This window comes from Triturus cristatus, chromosome 5_1 (genome assembly GCF_964204655.1).
Source record: "Triturus cristatus chromosome 5_1, aTriCri1.1, whole genome shotgun sequence".
Lineage (NCBI taxonomy): Eukaryota > Metazoa > Chordata > Amphibia > Caudata > Salamandridae > Triturus > Triturus cristatus.
In genome coordinates this window covers 268,075,817-268,097,005 of record NC_140587.1, presented here as the reverse complement: position 1 = coordinate 268,097,005, position 21,189 = coordinate 268,075,817, and positions in this window count along the sequence as shown.

Sequence of the window (21,189 nt, the reverse complement as noted above, 5' to 3'; positions counted from 1 at the left end):
AAGGATTAGTTCGAATATGAAATCCTAATTTAGCAGACGGTTTCATGTGTTAAAAACAAGGCGAGCAGGGACAAATACAGAATTCCTGCGCAGATGCATACAACAATATAGGATTGGTATTATATTTCTCTAATTATTGGTTTTAATTTCTGCAGGCCTACTCCTGTATCAATAACATTTCTTTGTGTGTTTTTCTAGGAGTGTTATTAAAATATTGTAGAAGTTTGAATAAGTTAATGAAACATAATAGATAGGTCCTCGATATGAGTGGCCCTGAAACCCCCGATAGAGATAACACTGGGAGTAGGGGAAATTCAGTCTATTAACAGTTGGGCACTGAGGGTCCCCTAAAAATATGAGGAATTACAAAGGATCAGTAATTTTGGGGACTCTTTGATAAATTCCCTTTTTTGAGCTAGCCTTTCATCTGAGGTTTCGGGGCATAGTTACAAGGGGATATCGCCACCAGATCGTCACTTTTAGCGACATTCTGGTGGCGATATGCCCTCTCCATATTTGCAAAGCGGTGTTAAGCCACTTTGTATGGCTTAAAACAACCCTGTAAATAAGGCCCCTTTACACACATCACTTATATTGAAAGGGGCGTGCAATGGGTGTTGTTGTGGGCATTGTACCATAACACCCATTCAGGCATGCCGGCACAGGTAAACGCAGTGGGGCAGGCGAGGCGGGGAGGGAGTGGGGCGAGGCGGGTGGGGGTGAAGTGGATAGACGACAGGCCGGTGATGCGGCGAGCGCAAGGTAAGTGGTTTTATTCATTTTATATATTACTTTCACTATCCTGTCATCGGTCCACTTCCCCAACCCGCCCCACCCCACCACACCGCCCCACTGCGGTTACCTGTGTGGGCCGCGCGTGCACTCATTGCTTATGACGCTGACCCAGATTTACAATGATATGTAAATCTGAGGCAGCGCTAAAAACTAAAGCCATGCAAGAGCAGGAGTTAGAATGGCGAAACGAGGAGAAATACTTTTACTTTCTTCTAGTTTTTGCTTTTTCTATGTGTGCAGAGCAAAATGCCATTAATGATTGTTTATGAGCTGAAAGGTGTCCCTTCCTGCACATAAACAATCATTAAATAATTATGATTTGGTACTTCTATGTGTGCTGCATTTTGCAGGACACATAGAAGTAACACATCGCCTTGATTGTTGATTGTTACAGTGCAGGAAGCGTTACCTTCCTGCACATAAACAGTCATTCCCTGCAACGCAGGCACCCTTGCACTGGAGCTAGTCACCTAAAATTTGCGCCAGCGCTAGGGAAAACACAGGAGTGCAAAATATTCTCCAACATTTTCTCATAAACATGCACCTTTGTCTGTTTTTAGCAGCTGTAATCTGTGGGGGTTAGTTAAGAGAGCTGCGGTTTGCAGATCTCATAATTCCGACGGGGCTGTAAAATTCTGTTATTGATCCTAGAATTAAGAGGCCACTCCTGATGAGAGCCATAGTATTCTAACAAAATTAAAAGGAGCAAGAATAATACACATGATGACTCACTTGTAACACATTTAGAATCCCAAGTCCATTGAGAGATATACAAGTAAGTTACAATCAGTGTTGCAAGTGGAATTACCGGCTTTAGGATTGGTAGGTTTTTGGGGGCGTGGCTTGACCGCCGAAGCGTCATGGCGGATCCCGAGTGAACTCCGCTCCGTCGCAGGACTCGGAGCCTTTCTTCTACTTCACTTTTGCAGTGATGTTGCGGTGAGTCCGCTGGACGCCTTTTTACCTGCTTTTCTTTGTTTTCAACGGTTTTTACCGTTGCAACGTTTTTCTCCCCTCAGAGATGCGAGCGGCCGCCATTTTGAGGCGTATTTTCGCGGCGCTCGCATCTTCCTCTCATATTTCTGTCAGCTCGACTGGGCATCTGCTTTGAGGCTCTTTTTACCTCTAATAGGATTTCTTCTACTGCTTGAAGTTGGACAGGGGCAATATTGCTGCCATGACTACCGGGTTGACAACATCTCCTGTTACAGCTATGCATCGACTTGGCGCTTGGTGCAGCTCATGTGCTTCTCCTCTCCTGCTCTTTATAGCATGATTTGCCAATTTTGCTCCTGATTTCATCTACTCTGGCTGGTTTTGTGTGGTGCTTTCTGCCTATCGTCGCTGTGCCACTTTCAGCTAAGGTGTATTCCCATTGGATTTTGTGACTGTGTTCTGGCGGCATAATCACCTTGGGTTCGAATTTGTCTCCTACATGTAGCGGATTACTTTCATGCCCAGCTGCCTCTCCTGGATTTTTACGCAGTGCCCCTGTTGGAGTGGTGTTGCTATTTATCCTCAGAACAGTGTCGTCAAGTATTCGTATCTTTGGCAATTTCTGTCTCTTTGGCGATTGTTGTGTGTCTGCCTTTTTGCTTTTTAATGATGGCTAGTGATTCCCACGTGTCCAGGCCATCGGTCTCTGGTACAAAACCGAAAAGGCACAAAAATGACCCACCTTCGCCAATCCTATCATCACAAAATCCTGTTCTGGACTCCATTTTGGATGAGGTTCGAGGCCTTCAGCCCTTCATGTCTGCTACCAACGACAAGCTTAAACAAATTGAAGAGAGATGGATTGTTATGGAAAGTAAGGTACTAGATCTTGAGCAATGGGTTAGCGACATACAGGATATCTCTGCAAAGATTCCTTTCCTTGAGCAAGACATTCTTAAACTTAAACTCCACACAGAGGATCTTGAAAATCGTAATCGTCGAAATAACTTACGCCTTTTTGGCCTGCCGGAAAATGTTGAAGGGGCTGACCTAGTCTCTTTCCTAAAAAAATTCCTGCCAGAGCTTCTTGACCTTCAATCTACATCTACTCCTCTCAACATACAAAGAGCGCACCGGTTAGGTCGGCTTCAGCCATCTTCTACCAAGCCTCGTGGTATTATAATGTTGTTTTTGGAATTCACCGAGCTTATGCAAGTTTTGAAGGCTGTGAGAATCAAACGTCGTCTTATCTGGTCTGGCCATAACATTTTTATATCCCAAGATATATCTACTGCTACCAATGCCAGACGCAAAGAATTCCTTGCTCTTCGGCCTCAGTTGCGTCAGCTCAATATTCAATATGGAATCCTTCATCCCTGCATTTGCAGGATCACTCATGAGGGTCGCACACGTTCCTTTGAGGATCCGGAAAAGCTCAAACTCTTTCTTCATAATTTCTCCTCACATGGCATGGATACTGGCTCCTGATTTCAGTCACAATGTTGGATGGTTTCTTCTTTATTTGTTTTGTTGACTTACCTGTTTACTTATATTGATTCTCTGTCCCTCCCTACTCTTGTTGGGCTCATAGCCCTTTTTGTTTTTTCTGCATCTCCTTTCATTGTGGTCCGCGTCCTTCGGTGTCACTACGTTCCCCGTTCTCAGATCTTCTTTCTCTTTACAGGTCTGGATGTTTTTCCTTGATCTGTTTACTTTTCTTCATTTCTCCCTTGTCCTTTTCTTTCCTCTCCCTCTTCTTTACTTTTATCTTCCTTCTCTTTGTTTTCTCTCATTCTCAATATTGTTTTCATGTACAGATTTGTCTCTTAAGATTTGGTCTTTTGTCTCACTCACTGTAACAGGTTCCTCCTTCTTTCTTTTTGTCATTCCCGCAGTTTTGTGGTCCTATTCCTGTACGTTCCCTTACATCCAGAAGTATGGTTAATGTTGTTTCGTGGAATGTTCGTGGTCTGGGTCACCCTGTCAAGCGTCAGAAGGTATTGTCTCATTTTGCTAAACTTAACACCCAGGTTGCTTTTTTACAGGAAACCCACTGCAATGATAAAGAATCGCTTAAACTTAAACGTCAATGGGTCAATCAGATTGTTTTCTCTCCTGCTATTGATCGTCATGGTGGGGTTGCTATTTTGTTTCACAAATCTATTAATGCACAAATTATATCTTCTGAATGTGATCCGAATGGTCGTTGGGTATTAGCTGAGGTTATATATAAATCAAAGAGAGGGAGTAAGAAGGGGTTGCAACCCACTCAGCTTCTTATACCAATGCTTAAAAATCAGGAGAGAGTGGATCACTGGTCCTGAAAGAACCAAAGTTAGCAACAGTAGTTCAGAGACTGTTAAGAAACCCTCAATCACATTTATTGCAGGTGGTGTTCCAGCGGTATGTTCGATTATCCGCTTATGCTTGACAACGTGACAGCATCATCATTGGGTTACTGTGTGCTTCCTCCACCCGGAGGTTTTTGCCTCTGGTTTTTTCAGTAGTGATCGTAGTGATGAAAAAAATACCCGTGTGTGGTGAGGTGATCTTCGTGAGTGTGAGATAAAAGACTCGTCAAACCAGTCAATAAATTTTAATAAAACTGGGTGCGAGTTTATTAAAAACGCTTTTCGTGCAGTAATAGACGCTTTAGGGTCTAATGCACTATGTGAAATAGTCCAAAAAAAGGGAGGTCGACATGTTTCAGCCCTATGTCGTGCCCCAAAGGGTCAGGTGGGCTTTCATCAGGACCTAGTGTAAGTGTGGGGACCCTGATATCTAAGGGGCTCCCAGGTTAGGGTGGATTGATTGGTCCAACCGGTATTTAGAAGTTCAAATTGAACCTTGTTTACTCAATTAGAGGAAACCCATCAGGTACAGGAGGTAAAATCCCGCTCTTGTGCAGGGAGGTTTAGAGACTTGTTCTGCCGCTGCCTCTCTCTACTCAGTATTAGCTGAGGTTATCATAAATAAAAGACAGGTGACTTTCTTCAATATCTATGGGCCTGTTAAACCAGACACTGAATTTTGGCAATCTATAAAACTGAAAATATTGTCAATTTCCAATTCTAATATTGTGGTTGGTGGTGATTTTAATAATTGGTTAGACCCGTTCACGAACAGGCAATCTAATTGCAAATTCAAACCTGACAAAACCCACAAATCATTTCAAACAGCCATTTCTTCTCGCCCACTATTTGATACCTGGAAAACATGTAACCCTGATTCGTCCGAATTTACTTTTTTTTCACCTGTACACCATACTAGATCTCGTATTGATTATATTCTTGTTTCCAAATCACTGCTACCATGTCTACAGTCCTCTGACATTGGGTCTATTTTTATATCTGATCATGCCCCTGTCTCCACCCATATTGACTTATCTCTCACCAATTGCAAACAGGGCAGATGGCGGTTCAATAATTTCCTCTTATCGGATCATACCTATATTTTAGAAGCGACCTCTTTTATTAAGGAGTTCTTTTCTTTCAATAATTCTTTAGATACCTCCCTACACAACAATTGGGATGCTTTTAAAGCATCTTTTAGAGCCTTCACTATTGCCTATTCCTCAAGGAAGAAGAAGTTGCTGCATACTAAATACAAAGAAACTTTAACCCATATAAAATCATTAGAATATCAGTATTATTCCTCCAAATCTTCCTCGTCATTACAAGATTTAATCAAAGCTAAATCCACCCTGAATAAGATAGTAACAACTGATGCCTGTAATACTCTCCTCAAGATTAAGTCAAAATATCACGGGGGTCAAAACAAAGCTGGGAAATTGTTAGCAAATTATCTAAAAATTAAATCAGAACGTAAAGCCATTGGTCCCATTCATTCAGAGTCGGATGATTCACTCCTTTCGTCTGATTCTGATATTGCTGCCACATTTCAATCATATTACAACCTCTTATACACAGAAACTACCAAGCCCTCTGAAGAAGATTTTGCTTCTTTTTTCCGAGATATCCCTAAGCCCAAAACTTCCCAAGACATTTTCCAATCTCTTGAGGAAGATATTTCCTTACAAGAATTAACTGATGCTCTTAAAGCTTTGAAGAAAGCAAAAGCACCTGGCCCCGATGGCTTTTCAATTGAATTGCTTTCTGCTTTCTCTTCAATCTTTGCGCCCAAATTATTAGAACTCTTTAATTCTTTTATATCCAATTCCCAAGCCTGTGGTTCTTTTTTGGAAGCCCTTATAATTGTAATCCCCAAACCAGATAAGGATTCCTCCTATTGTAAAAATGTTCGTCCTATTTCACTCATTAATTACGATTGTAAAATTTTTGCAAAAATATTGGCCTCCCGTTTAGAGAAAATTATCCCTTTGCTTATTAACCCGGACCAAGTTGGTTTTGTTAAAGGTCGCTTGGCCTCTGATAACGCCAGAATGTTTTCCAATGTCCTTGCTCTTAGTACAAAATATACTTCCCCATTAGTTGCCTTATCCTTGGATGCTGAAAAAGCCTTTGACCGTGTTAATTGGGAGTTTTTTATTCATACTTTGAGATGGTTTGGTTTTGGGCCAAGGTTTATTTCATATGTTAAATTATTATACACCAATCCTAAAGCATGTATTTTTGTTAATGGTCTTTTTTCCCCTTATTTCTCCCTTCAAAGAGGTACACGTCAGTGTTGCCCCCTCTCACCATTAATTTTCCTGTTTTGTTTAGAACCATTTCTGGAACGTATCAGAAATAATCCTCTTATTACTGGTTTTACTCTTAAGTCTCACCAAATTAAGTTGTCTGCCTATGCTGATGATGTTCTTATTTATATGTCTAACCCTGTATCTTCCCTGCCCCCCTTTTTGCAGGAAATTGCGTCATACGCTAAGGTTTCAGGTTACAAATTAAACTTCTCTAAAACTGAGATTTTACCCTTAAATCCTTCATGTTATCAATATATGTTTGAATCGTCTAATTTCGCATGGTGTCCTCAAAAAAATAAATTTCTCGGCATTTGGTTCTCCCCCAATATTCGTGATACATTATCTTATAATTTCTCTGCCTTAAAACTTAAAATGACTAATTTGTTAACTCTCTGGTCTCCCTTGTTCCTCTCTTGGTGGGGTAGGCTTGATACAATCAAAATGATGATTGTCCCTCAGATACTGTTCATTTTATCTATGTTGCCTTTTAAAATCCCTAAGTATTATTTCTCTCAGATTAACTCGTTATGCACCAAATTTCTATGGAATAACAAACATGCACGTATCTCTTTGCCTAAACTGATTCGACCTAAGAATGAAGGGGGGGTTAGATTTCCTGATTTTAATTTATACCATAATGCATTTTTGATTCGTCAATTTTTTGCCTTGTCCAAGGATTATCAGGACCTACCTAAACCCTCTTGGGTTAATGTTGAATGTTCATTGTTGAATGACTTTTCGATACGAGATGTTGTTCACATGTCTAATTGTACTTTTATTTCCAAATATCCTATTTTGAAACATTCTCAAGCTTTGTTACACACGCTCTTCTTTGGGGAGTTGGATGACTACCAATCCTTTCTAGCGTCATCAATTTGGTTTAACAAGTATATTCAATTTCGCCACAAATCTTTCTACTAGAAACATTGGAAGGAGAAGGGCCTTATTTATGTACATCAACTGATTGTTAATAATGTGATTCTTTCTTTCCAGCAGTTGCAAGAATTTTTTCACCTTCCTGATTCCTGTATTCTGCAATATGATAGTTTAGTTCCAATACTACATGGGTGTCTCCAGAAATTCCTTTCTCCTCCAACTCCTACCTCCTCTCTTTCTGATTCTTCATTATTTCATATCTCTTCTGATGTTACTCCCAGCGCCTCTTTTATCTATAAATCTTTATCTACTTCTATCTGTACACGGAGCAAATCTAAGGAGTGGGAACAAGACCTCTCTTTGACTTTATCGTTATCACAATGGGATAAGTTTTGGCAGAAATTATTCAAGACCTCCAAAGCTGCTAATATTACTCAATCCCTATTTTTTATTTATAATAGAGTTATCATTACTCCCCTTATGTTACATAAATTCAATCACTCTGTTACATCATCTTGCTGGTCTTGCTCTAATGCTGAAGGTTCTTTAGTACATTTATTATTCTACTGTCCTAAGGTTTATGCTTTTTGGAATATTATATGGTCAAAATGTTCATTGATTTTTTCTTTTAATGTACAACTTAATATTCATAATGTATTTTTAGGCACTGTATCGCCAGACTTTGATCTAAATCATCCCGTTTCACCATTATTGAATTTATTTCTTGCTGTTGCTTTTAAAGTTATACTCACTTGCTGGAAGTACAATTCTAAATTGTCCTTTTTTCATTGGTGGAACTTTGTATGTGATGAGCATAGAATTGCCTCTCTTCCTCAATACTCCATTCACCTACAAATTAAATCTGACTTACTCTGGCTACCCTTTACTTCTTTTCTTTCATCAACATCATAATCTTTATCTACTCTTACTATCTTGTTCTTTTTCTTTACTTTTTTGTCCTCTTCCTTTCTTCTCCCTTTTCTTTCTCTCCTTCTCCTATCTTCCTCTTCTTCTTTCTTCTTTTTCTTTCCCTTCCCTTTTAGATAAAAATTATTCTCATATTTTAAGTATTCTACTCATCTTCGCTATCTATTTATAGTACTCGTTATTCACTGAAGTATAATTTGCCTTGCTTTTGTTTCTGATTTTTTGTAATATTTTATTCTTCTTGGCTCAGTACTTCTATGTAATTCTCTGCATTTCTATCTTCAATAAAAATTATTTAACTGAAAAAGGATTGGTAGGTTTGATGGAACTTCCAGGATAGGTTAGCTGCTGCTAGTTTCATTGGTCTCTTGTAGTGAGACCCCAAACTCATTCATTAGCAGCATTAATGCACGTGTCGTACATTGGTGTGAAACCGTTAGACTTTGATTCTCTGGAAAACGTAATAACAATAAATAAATAAAAAAGTTGGAAAGGGATGTTTTGATTATCAAGGAAGTCACCTGTTCTGAAAATGTTGTTATAGGTGTAGAAGTTTCCAAAACAAACTTTTTGTTGTGTTCTGCAATCCAAACTGTGTGAATTAGACAATGGGGCTAATCATCTGATGGCGTATCTTACTATATCAATGATGCCTTGAGTCAGTTCCGCCTTAATATCCAACAAAAACATGCATTCTGGGGATTTTAAAGGAGGCCATTGTCATTTTAGGTGTGGGAATAACATCACAGAACGTTGAACGTAGTTGGCAAAGCGGATACAGATTAAATGGACCCACTTGATAGCACGCAGGTGTGCCACAATGTGGTCTCTGTGCATGCGTGTCTTTATGACTGTTGTCTGAGTGCATGGGTGCTTGTAAGTGTGTTAAAAGAGCGGTAGGGAGTGTTTGCAGGTGGTTGTAAGTGTGCTGGCAATGTGCTTCTATGTGTTTGCCCGTGTGCATGGGTGCCTATTTATTTTGAGTATGCCGTTGTTTTCTGCAGCATTGACTTTTGGCTAGAAGCCACTTCTCAGCATTAGTGAGTTTGCATAGTTTATTCCACTCTATAAATGTCACTCTTGTTGGACCTCTCATCCTCAGTATTGCATTCCCCCAGATGTTTTGCCCTCACTGCCCTATTTTTGCTGAACTCCTTTTTGTTGGCTTTAGGACTGTGCACTTCCCCCCCTGCTAGCAGTGGCAAGGTGTTGTCTCCCTTATAACGGTAAAATGTGTATACACCCAATTGGCACATTTAATTTACTTGTAAGTCCCTAGTCCATGGTGCTACATGTACCAGGGCCTGCAAACTAAATGCTACAAGCTGGGTGCAGCACCTATTGTGCCACCCCCTGAAGTAGCACGGTAAAAAAATGTCTCAGGCCTGCTACTGCAGCCTGTACAGCAGTTTTAAATTGCGATTTTGACCTGGCAAAATAATCGTTTCTTTTTCATACTTAGAAGTCACCCCCAAGGTAGGCGGTACAAATATTTCTTCAACTCATTTGAATTTGAATTTAAAATCCTAATAAATGATAAAGTTGGGTTTTAAGTTACTATTCTGAAATTGCCACTTTAAGAAAGTTGACATTTTTCTGCCTACACCCAATTCCCTTTCTACCAGTGTCCAGAGTCACATGACTGTGACTGTCTCTCCTGTAGTGTACTGTGTATACCTTCCAGACATGTGGAGAAAATGCCTAGGGTGTGAGGCAGGGGGTTCCTCTCCTGAGCATGCAATGATCCAGCGGACCAGCATCACCTTGACCTGCCTAAGCCCTGCTGCTGGCATCTGCTGGAGTGAGTCCTGATCCCCATAAGGTCTCCCCCATGTCCTGAACCCTTGGCTGGCATCATAGCTTATACTTCTCCTGCCTCAAAAACAGAAATTCTGGTGAAAATAGTCATTTGGGGCTCCTTGCGAGTGTAAGCAGGCGCCTCCTATCAATAACAATTGCCACATTACGCACCAACAAAATTCTGATGGTGATCTGCTCTTTTCTCCAAACAGCGACCAGCTGTGTTTCCCACCAACACGAAGTCCACCTGAGGCTCTATGCAAGGACTTGGACTCACGGAAGGTACATTTTCCACTGGGAAGAACCTTGTACCTGGTTCACACTTCGCTTTGGTCTGCCTCAGTTTGTGATTTAAATTTGGTCCAGAACAACCAGATTTACACTTTGTATTTTTTGGTGCTATTTTCACCTAGAACTTCATTAATTCCTATCACAGTTCTACTGATTGGATTTTTGTCATTTTGGTGTTGTTATATTTGTTAAATGTTACTGTATATTTCTAAATTGGTTTGGGTTCCTTCTTGTATGGTGTTTTTATTTTATTACTGTTTGAGTAGTGAATTAATACTTTACAGATTGCATCTAAGTTAGGCCTGACTGCTTTTGAGCCACGCTGCCAGGGGGTTAAGCACAGGTTTATTTAGTGACTTTTGTGGTACACCCTGACAAGAATTGTGTTTAGTACTTGAATGGGGCTCTCACCCTTCCCAACTAATAACCCAATTTCTAACAATTTTGATATGTTAGGAGCTGCTGAAAGACCTGACAAAAAAACATATTTTTCTAATGTTCATGTAACAGTGAAGAATGGGCTTTCAAGGGACGTGTCCCTTTCCTTCATGAGAGGGGAGTATCCCAGTAGTGTCAGGAAGGATGAGGAAGCCCTCTATGAAAAGGCTTACCTTTATGTTTTTTCGGAAGCTTGACAGAAATAGTTGGTTCCTCAGTTCTGAAAGTAGCAAGTTCCAGATTCATACAGTCATAACTCAAATTAATTTATTTACTTCTTAAACCTTGTTTGCGAGATGCTTGTGTTGATTGATCTATGCGTTCAATTAGGTTTGTCACACAATATCAATATCTGAAGGTAGAGTGGGAGATACCATCAAGTGATTTTAAGGATGAGCATAGCAATTTGAATTTTGTTCTTAATGCTACTGCAATCCAAAGATGTTCTCTCACAGATGGGGTGATGTTTGCCGATTTTCCAGTTAAGACATTGTTCATCTGCTCCACTATTTCAAGGAGACTATTGGTTGGAACAGGAAATTGCCAATGGTGTGTACCAAATGACTGCAATGTCCACTGTAACCAAAAGACACAAGATTGGGGTGAATAGTTGGCACATGAAACACTATCATAGAAAGTTAAGCACTTCAACCCTGTGCAGAGTATATATTTTCAACATTTACATGAGTGTCTCTTTTTTCTTGTTTACAACTGTTAGCTCTCCTCTTTTAGAATGGGAGTAGATTTGAAAAATTTGTTCACCAAGCAATTTTTTCTTTCAAGTCCTCGTGAAATGATTTTGTGCTGGGGTATATGGAGGAGTTTTCTTAAACTATAATCATGTTTGTGGGGCTCATTTGGGGTGAAAAGGAAGCATGCTCCTTTTGCACACTGTTCAAGTGCACAGGGGCAAGATATGTTGGAGAATCTCTTCAATCTTAGCAAGAAAGAAGGTCAATGATTAAATGACTTTCAAAAAGTCATCAAGAAGGTTGAGTTGAATTCTCGTCTGAGAGTCAGTACTATCTTGAAAAGGTTTTATTTTGGTAGTAGGGTACAATAAAACTAGAAAAGTATGTTAGAACATTGAGGAAGCTATCAGCATCGTGTAAATTTGTCACTCCTATCGAGGAGGGCATTACAGCTGGGTTTGTTTTGGCCTACAAGTCGGGCAAGATCACAGAGGAACTCTAGTTAAAGTTCCAGCCGACTCTATGAAACATTTTTACCACTGCCACATGGGCAGAGAAAATGTGTTGAAGAATTGAGATGTGATAGTGACAGGAAAGTGGATGAGAGCGAGGTAGAAAAAAGGAGGGGGGGTTTCACTCAAGCCCCTGATTATTATCAAGCTGTCAAGGTTCTGCAAGAAAGGTAATTGTACATGTGGTGTCCAGAATAGTCCCCTAGTAGCAGCATCGGGTTATGTATAAATCTCAGGTGATCAAATAAAGGGTTCATAGTAAATTGACTTAATCTTTCTAATCTGGTGGAAATGCTATTGACCATATCAGAAGCCAACCTCTTCCCTCTTTGGACTTGGCATCCACGTATCACCAGATAAAGTGGCTTGGGAATTTTCAGAAGCTCACTGCCTTCATCCTCACCATGGCGTCTTATAAGATCTTCAGGGTGGCGTTCAGGTTGGTTTCGGGCATATGTTTTTTAAGAGTAATGCACAATCTGGTGGGTGATCTTGTGGGGGTGAAGCATTTTCAGAATTATCTTATCTATGATAGCTCATGGGAAGAACATAATCACAGGGTACATTTGGTGATGAAGTGCTCGTAGGATGAAGGTATCAACTTAAACGTTGGCAAATGCAAATTTGGTAGGGATGTTAGTCACCATATCTAGCAAAGGGGTCAGATTGAGTAAGGACCTTGTTGAATGTATTTGTATGCTGGCAGATTCAGGGACTAGAGAGGAGGTTATGTCCTTTCTGTGTATTGTTGGATTTTATAGTCAGTGCATATTCAACATCTTGAGTAAATCAGTAGTATTGTGGAGGTTTTGCAAAAGAAATTTGGATTTTGTATGGTGTGAAGAGTGCAAAGCAGAGTATGATTGGAACTCATTAATGCCTCTGACTTAAAAGCATTTGTGCCCAGAAGAGAGACTGTAGTCATAATGTGAGTGGGAAAGGTTTGGGGCCAGTTTTGTTGCAAAGGCATAGTGAATGTAAAAAAAGTGATAACATGAGCATCCAGAGATCTGAGAGGAGATGAACGGAACTATTCTGTATTTGAGAGAGAGAGGCCCTGACATTCAGGCACTCATTACGATGTCCGCCCGACACCGTTCCGGTGAGGGAACCACTTTACCATAGGTCGGCAGTTACGCATACCAAATTAGGTTGCAACCGCACATGGTGCAGTCGCAATCTTCCATTTTACACTGGGAGCTTGTGTGGCTGTCCAAAACCGCCCGCAGCACAAGCTCCCATTGTAAAATTGAAGTTTTTGCACACCCCTGCCACACGGTGCAGGGATGGTAACACCCCTCCCCATGGGCCTCAACCGGAGGGCCAGTAGAGAAGTGGGCTCTCCTCGGGTCCCGCAAGGTGCTCCATAACAGCCTTTCCATGTCAGAAAGGCCAACATGGGAAGGCTGTCTAAAACCAACATCATAATCCTGACGGCGGAAACGCTGTCCTTAAGGGATTATGTGAGGCTGCCGACTGGAGCCCGTCGGAAGCCAGTTGGTTTCCCCGGCTAGTTTACTACATTCTAATTCGGCTGTCGGAAGGTAAACCTACCATGTCGATCGGTAAGCCTCCAATGAGCAGTCGGAGGCTTACAGACCGATATCGTAAGTAGGCCCTCGGTTGGTCAAGGAGTTCTGGGGGGTTTTGTGGGGCAGTACCTTAACTTTTAGGTCAGATGACAAGCCTCTATAGGAAATTGTTACAAAGAAGAGTGTTCATTCTGTATCAGCTCACATACAGATATGGGTTGAAAGGCGTCAAAAAATTGACTGACTGTCTTTACCGGTTAATGGTGGCCACCTCTACCTTGGAAATTGATGGATGTGATGATGATGGAGAACAATGGCACTATGTGTTTAATTATTCAAAGTATTGTGTAGGAGTGCAGCAGTGAGAGTGGACAAAAGCAGTAGGACAGGTTGGTTGTTTTAAAGAACGCTACATCTAAATGAAGCATTGGTAGCTATATGGGTGAAAGACTAGCTTCTAGTTTCTTCTGTTCTGCGTAACAAGACTAATAATTCCTACTGTGTTGAGAATGAAAGTGGTGGTTTTAGCCCATGGGGCACATCCTGAGATTATCAAGACTAGGGAGTCCTTTCAGGATGATTTGCCATTGACTGGATCTGTGGATGGCGAGAGTAGTTAGGAGGTGTGGTGAACATAATAACAGTGACATAGCCTGCAGCACATGCTCCCCCATGATTTATAGGGTTTTGCCCAATGGTCCATGGGAAAAGATAGTAGTGGATGTAGTGGGTTCTATGAACGGCTCCACCATATCTGATTACGTCCAGCACTGTATAAATTTCCTGAAAGGTGTGTTCCGTCAGCAAGGCTTTCTAGGTATGTCAATGATAGACAATGGTGTACCACTTTGTTTAAGGGAGGTTCAGGAGCTTCTTTGGTGCCTCATCATTAAGCACAAAAAGCGTTCATTGTATCAACCCCACAACATTGGCATAGTTGAGTCTTTTAACAGTAAGATCCTCTAAGATAATATGATTGCATATAGATTTTCTCCTCATTATACCACTGGAAAAACTCAGGGGCATATTTACAAGCCCCTATCACCACCACAAAGTCACTTTTCACAATGTTGTGGTGGCGATAGGGTCTTATTTACAAGGCAGTGTTAAGCCACTTGATGTGGCTTAACACTCCCTGTAAATAAGGCACCCCTTCATGCTATACTTAGCATGAAAGTGTAGGGCAATACACCCATTGGTTTTGATGCTGCCCCATATTTACAAGGGTGGCGTAAATATGGAGCACCGCCAAAATTAAGACCAGGGAAATCCTTGTCTTACCTTGGGGCAATGAGCTGAAATGTTTAATTTCTCCTCGTTTTTGCTGTTTCCATGTGTGCTGTGTTGTGCAGCACACATGGAAACAGCAAAACACAAATGATTGTTTATGTGCAGGAAGGTGTCCTTTCCTGCACAGAAACAATCAATAAAAAATGTATATTTTGCAGCTTCTATGTGTTTGCATTAAGCAGCACACATAGAAGTTACGAAACGTTAAAGATTGTTTATGTGCAGGAAACGACACCTTCCTGCACATAAACAATGTTCCCTTGCAAAGCAGAGTGCAAGGGTGCCTGCGTTGGTGCTAGGCAGCAAAATTTAGTGCCAGCACTGGGGGAAATGCAGGGCTGCACCATATTGTTGTAAATATGGTTCAGCCCTGCTTTTCAGAAGTAAGTGGTGGAGAGCGGCGTGAAGCCAAGGAGGCTAACAATGCGCTCCGCCACTTCTATTGTACATATGCCCCTCAGTTTGAACTCTTCATGGTAGGAAGCCCTACTCCAAATAATGAATGCCTGGTTTGATACCCTGGAAGAATGGATGGGCTAATGTGCCTGTGTCGCAAAGCTACAGAACAATGAAAATGAGGATTATGGCTTCCAAGAAGCGATAGTGTGACACAAACAAGTATGTTAGGAGGAATTTGGAGGTGGGTGATAATGTTTAAATGTGCACTCTTTTGGGAACGAGGGAATGGTCTAAGTTCACTGAACTCAGAGAAGTAAGAGAAGTGTCAGCAGGACAGAAAGGGTTTGAGAAAAACCCAGCTATTTGAATCAAAAATGAATTTGACTCTTGTTTGTGTTTTTGAAATTCATTGGGTGACCATGGACTGCTCGGGTTTGTGGCTGGGTTATTTGTTTTGTGGTTCGTTATTGGAATATGTTCTATCTTTGTCCTGTGGCTTGTGTTTGTGTGTTGAAAGAATCATGTACGATGTCATGTCCCAGTTGTGTGACAGGTGGCTGTGTAGCAGTTGGGGCCTGAGAATTATTAACCAAGTCTCCTGCTAACACTTTCACTATGCGCCCCATCATTACAATGCTTTCCAGAACTGTAGTCATATCGATAATTACAGTTGCTGTACTCCAACCCCCAGTATTAGACCAGACTGTCTGTCATAAAGGTTGTTACTTACTAAATCTTGAAATTATCATGTGATCTTCCCATCCATGATTTGGCTTAGAAGGAGAAGTTTGCTATATGTCCACAATATACTAACTCAAGGTAGTTGGCTGTTGGCCAAATTGTTCACTGACATAATATCGATACAACAAATGTCGACCTACAAAATTATCGACACATTAATATCGTTAACAAAAATATCAAAATCCTACACTTGATTAAACAAGCATTTGCAATGCAAACGGTCTCGCCTTTGGGACCTTATATGTATTGAGCTATGGGCAAAGTAAAGACCTGGCTCACCCTCTTGTCATTGAAGGGAACTTATTTTTATGCAGATGCACACTTGTGGAGAGGAGAAAATGCCATTGCCCACAATGCAAGAGAGACATTGGATGAAATGGGGGCACCCCATGCTGTGGTGGGCAGAAACACAATTTAAATTACAGCTGAATAGACCAGTGCATGAAAAGGGTTGACCCAAAGCTGTTCTACATAAATCACTGTTTGCATTTGCATTTAATTACGCGAGTCTGGCGAAGAAAAGCTAAAGTGGTCTCGAAGCCAGACGAAATATATAAAGTATGTGAATGGCAATAAAGCAGACTCCTAAAGCTAGAACTGTGTAGAATGCTTTCATTTTTTATCTTAAATGTGTTTTTTAAAAGAGAAGCACTGTCACACAACAGGTATTAACAACACCACCCTCCCACAAAATATATCGATTTATTGAGAGAGAGAGTAAATGAAAACACTTGCGCTCTACCAATCATGTTAAAAGGCCTACGTGTAGAGTTTTTAAATTCTAGGAAACTTACTATGGAAATAATCATGCATTTTCACAGTTTTTTGGGAGTAGAGTAGCAACACTTGTGTTTGCATGGTTCACGGGGGTGTTGCAGATAGAGGACGGGCATACAAACAAGAATGAAGAAGATACAAGAACGCATGGGGGTGGGGCGGGGGGACTACGGACTGAAGGAAAAGAGTTTCCGGGATGCATTTCCTCGGATGGCATTAAAAAGACATTCGATATGCAAAAAACTATATTGAAGCGAATTAGATTCCTGTTACATTACCACAAAGTACAGTAAAAGTGCAGTACAGAAAGTAAACGAATAACATGAAACAAATGCAAACATTTAAATAACCAGAGAAATAATTCATAATTCAGAAATACGAAATACGATCATTAGAAGTAAATGCAATTAAACGTCTGTCAGAGGCCCAGCAGCCACTCTCTAACAGAGCATGAAAAATAGCCTTATTTGTGATAACACATGCGACATAAACGGATACACTCAACACAAAATAATTAACGTCTTTGGAATTACAAACTACTCAATTAATAGAGTTTTAGTGACGTACTGTACATGATACGCAATACAGACTGCAATGTCATTGTATTAGTGATATTATTTAAGTTGTTTGGTAGTACCCGCAGACGTGTCAGCGTGGAACAGACAGAACGTGCACTGAACAGATCTGTGCATCAAAATATAACATAGGGAGTGTATTGGCAGTACACAGCCTGGAACAGGTGGCCACGGTCACAAAAACGCCAAGACAATGAACACCAGATAAAGCTAACAGAGAAACACATTTAAAAGGGAGGCTTATAGTAGTGTCCGTACTCCGGCTTATCAGCATTCAAGTTGCGCACGGAGTGTGCGCCTCGAAGCATTGTACCAAGGCACTGTACGAATCACTCAAACTGGAAAACACTGCCCCTTGGTGGTGCTGCTGCTGGCAGCCTAAGATTCACGAAGCATTCTTCAACCACATGAGCAACCAACAAACACCCACCCTCCCACACACACACGCGTGCGCACTCTGCCTAGATCGGCCTTCGCTTGGACTGAAGAATGCAGCACCGAGTCGGGCAATCACTTCATCTCCCTTGAGGCGCTGTACCCTGAGCACTGTACCCTGATGCAAGAGTCGCCTCAAGAATTCCGGGCCAATGCGGGCTCTGCGGGGCGGCCTGGGGCCCGCTGACATCTCGGCCCTTGATGCTGTTTAGCGTGTCTGACGTGGAGTCGTGGCCGCTTGTGCTGCAGGCTGGCAGGGCTGGCCACGGCCGAGGGAGAGCTGGGATGGAGCGACCGTGGCTGAGGGGCGGGTGCAGGCGCTGCGGGCAACGCCACTGTTTTGTCCCGCATGCGTACGATGTAAAACATCACGCGCATGCAAGACAAAAGAGTGCGAATCCATTGACCAATTACACGATAAACAAGCATTTGCAAATGCAATAGGACTCGTATTTACGCGAGTCCTATTGCATTGTAAACAAAAATGCGGGCGCCGAAGAAGGCAGGAAAAGGAGTGAGTGGGAGGGTGGTGGTGGCCATAGAAGTCACAGACTGCGGGAGGGAACAGGGGGAGGCAGGGGAACAAAAGAGTTGCTGAAGTAAAGGGGCTGATAGCCATGGAAGGATAAACATGACCTCATGGCAGTAAGGAGGCGGATCTAATGTGTCGGCAACCAATCAGAAAGCAGCATTTCAGATTTGAGCCACTCAAAAGCATGAGCAGAAAGTGGGCGGAGCTTCCCCACAATACTGTATACAGCATCTCGAGACGAGACAGCGCATGCGCTGCCTAGCCGAGACCTAAAAAAGACACTAATATTGAAAAAATATCAACGGCAAAAATATACATTTTCACATATGGTGAAAACAAAAATATCATAAACAAAAATATCATCAATTATAAATACAAATAGAATACAGCAAAAATATCAAACCAACAATGTCGATGATATAAATATTGTAAAATAAAATACAGCTTAGCTATAGAAAATACCAAAAACAACCACCGGGACCACTTTACAATGGCCCACAACCTTTTCATGGCGGTCTTTCCACAATAAAAAGGCTGTTGGAAAGGGATATTGTAATCCCTACAGCGGTGCCTGACTAGGCACCGCCGCCATTCGGGACTTCAAATCCGATCGCTGCCCTCTTGTAATCACTAATCCTGCCAGAGGAGGTGGTCTTCCCCCCACATGCTGTGGTTTGGACCCCCGGTAGAGTAATCTGGCGGTCGGATACACATACAGTCAAGAAAAAAGTTATTCTTAGCATATTATTTGGAAATGTACCAAATATTTCTTGAATGTTTGTTATGGGAGGGCAACTACAAGATAAACCACAGTAATTAGTGTTAAAGAACATAACCACCTACCCAATGAAACAGAAGTAGAAGTAAGAGAAGTGTTAGAAAATATGAAAGGAGCAATCACCAGCGTACTGGGCCCTACAACACAAATCATAAAGACATACTACCCCATTTACCAGAACATATAACATGTCAGTTACCTTCCATACCCTCCTTAAAATGCCTTATAAACAGAACTAAAAAGGCCACCAGCAAAACCCCACCTGCTCCTAAAACAGAGATACAGAAATTCCATCTGAGCTTACATTAACACACAAGGAGGAGCAATTCCTACAGTATGACAATAAAAGTCATGACAAACGTATACTAATATTTGCTACCTCTGCAAACTTATTAAAACCAGGCCAACTTCAAACATGGATGATAGATGGCGCAATCAAAATGTGTCCCAAACCATTCCATCAACTTTACACCATACACGGTAAAGTTAATAAAACTAACATACCTTTTGTGCATACATTATTGCCAAACAAACAAACCAGTACCTACATGGGACTCCCAACCCAAATTAAGCAGCAGACAAACTACTATCCCATAAAATTGTTATTGATTTTGAACAAGCTATGATCCAAAGTATAATAGAAATTTACTACCACGCAACCATACAGGGATGTTACTATCATTTTAATCAAAGTATATGGCGTCACCTACAAAAATCTGCGCTAGTGGCCTGATATCGAAACTGGCTGTCCAAGAACTGCCAAATTCAAGGTGGCACGGCGATGACGACCCTATGTATCAATAATTGTTATAAAAACTTTTAAATATATATTAAATAATAATATGATAAATATACAATTATTTAATATAGATTAAAAATTTGTTTTTTAAATACCAGCTTAAAAATGTATAATAAAAAGTTATAAAAATGTAAAAAAATTGCACAATGCTAAAAAAATGTACGAATGTATATTAGTAAAATAGAACTCAAAAACAGTTTTTAAATGTCTTATAAATGTGAAATAAGAAATAATACATTGAATAATATTATGAAATATATATTATTTAATATATAAAACGTATTTTAAATATATATTTTTTTAATATTTTCAAAATAGCAATGTCATAACAAATAAAATATATATGTGTCAAAAATGCATTATGAAAAATTTTCTGTGTATTAATTTAATAACTACAAAAAAGTATGTAATATGTTTTTAAACATTACAAATAAAAGGTTGTTCTAATAAACATAACATAAGCGTATACAAACTTGAAATAACTACTTTTTCTTCAAAATAAAATATCTTAAAACTATGGCCCTTATTACAATGTCGGTCGGAGTTGCCTCCGTCCGACACCGTTGCAGTCTTGGGACCGACCGACCTCTGGTCGGTGGTCTCGACATCGCATTCATAATGCGACCACACCATACCATTTCTCAATGGCAGCTTGTGCTACGGCCGTAAACCAGATTGTGATCATCCCTGCACCGCGCGGCAGGCACCTTGAGGTGCCTTCCCACGCTGTGCAGGGATCTACAGGGGGCCCCCTCAGCCCCCAACTCGAGGCCGCAAGGAGAAGGGAGCCCTGCTAGGGGCCCCAAACTCGCTTTCCAACAGGCTTTCTATGTCAGAAACCGAGCATCATAATATCAACAGTGGAAACGCCATCCATTGGGATTACAGGCAGTCGGAATCCAGATGGAATTACTGGTCTGTATCAATTTCAACCACCTAGATCCTAATTAGACAGTTGGAAGTGAAACCGACAATGAGTGTTGGAAACTCTCTGACCGGAGGTTGGAGTATTTCCAACCCTTATCATAATCGGCACCATATGTGCATTTCTTCACTATTGCAATATTTATTATAGAAATGTTTTAAAATAGTAAACCGAATGCTTTTCTGCCATACCAATTTAAAACGCTAGGGTGGCCAGCATCCACACTGAGGTTGCCGGCATCTACAATGAGGTGGCCGGCATCCGCACTGATTTGGCCTCACAGGTTGTGGTATTGCAGGACATTAACACCACCCTCTGCAGGGCTTTTTCACCTGCATCTACCCCTTCCTGTGGTCCAAGTACATCCCCACCATCAACATCTGCTGCAACCACAGGAAAGGAGGCCCTGTCAGAGGACGACACGCCTGCAAGTGCCCCTGTCTCGGGCGTACGCGCGTGTGCAGTTTCCTAAGAGA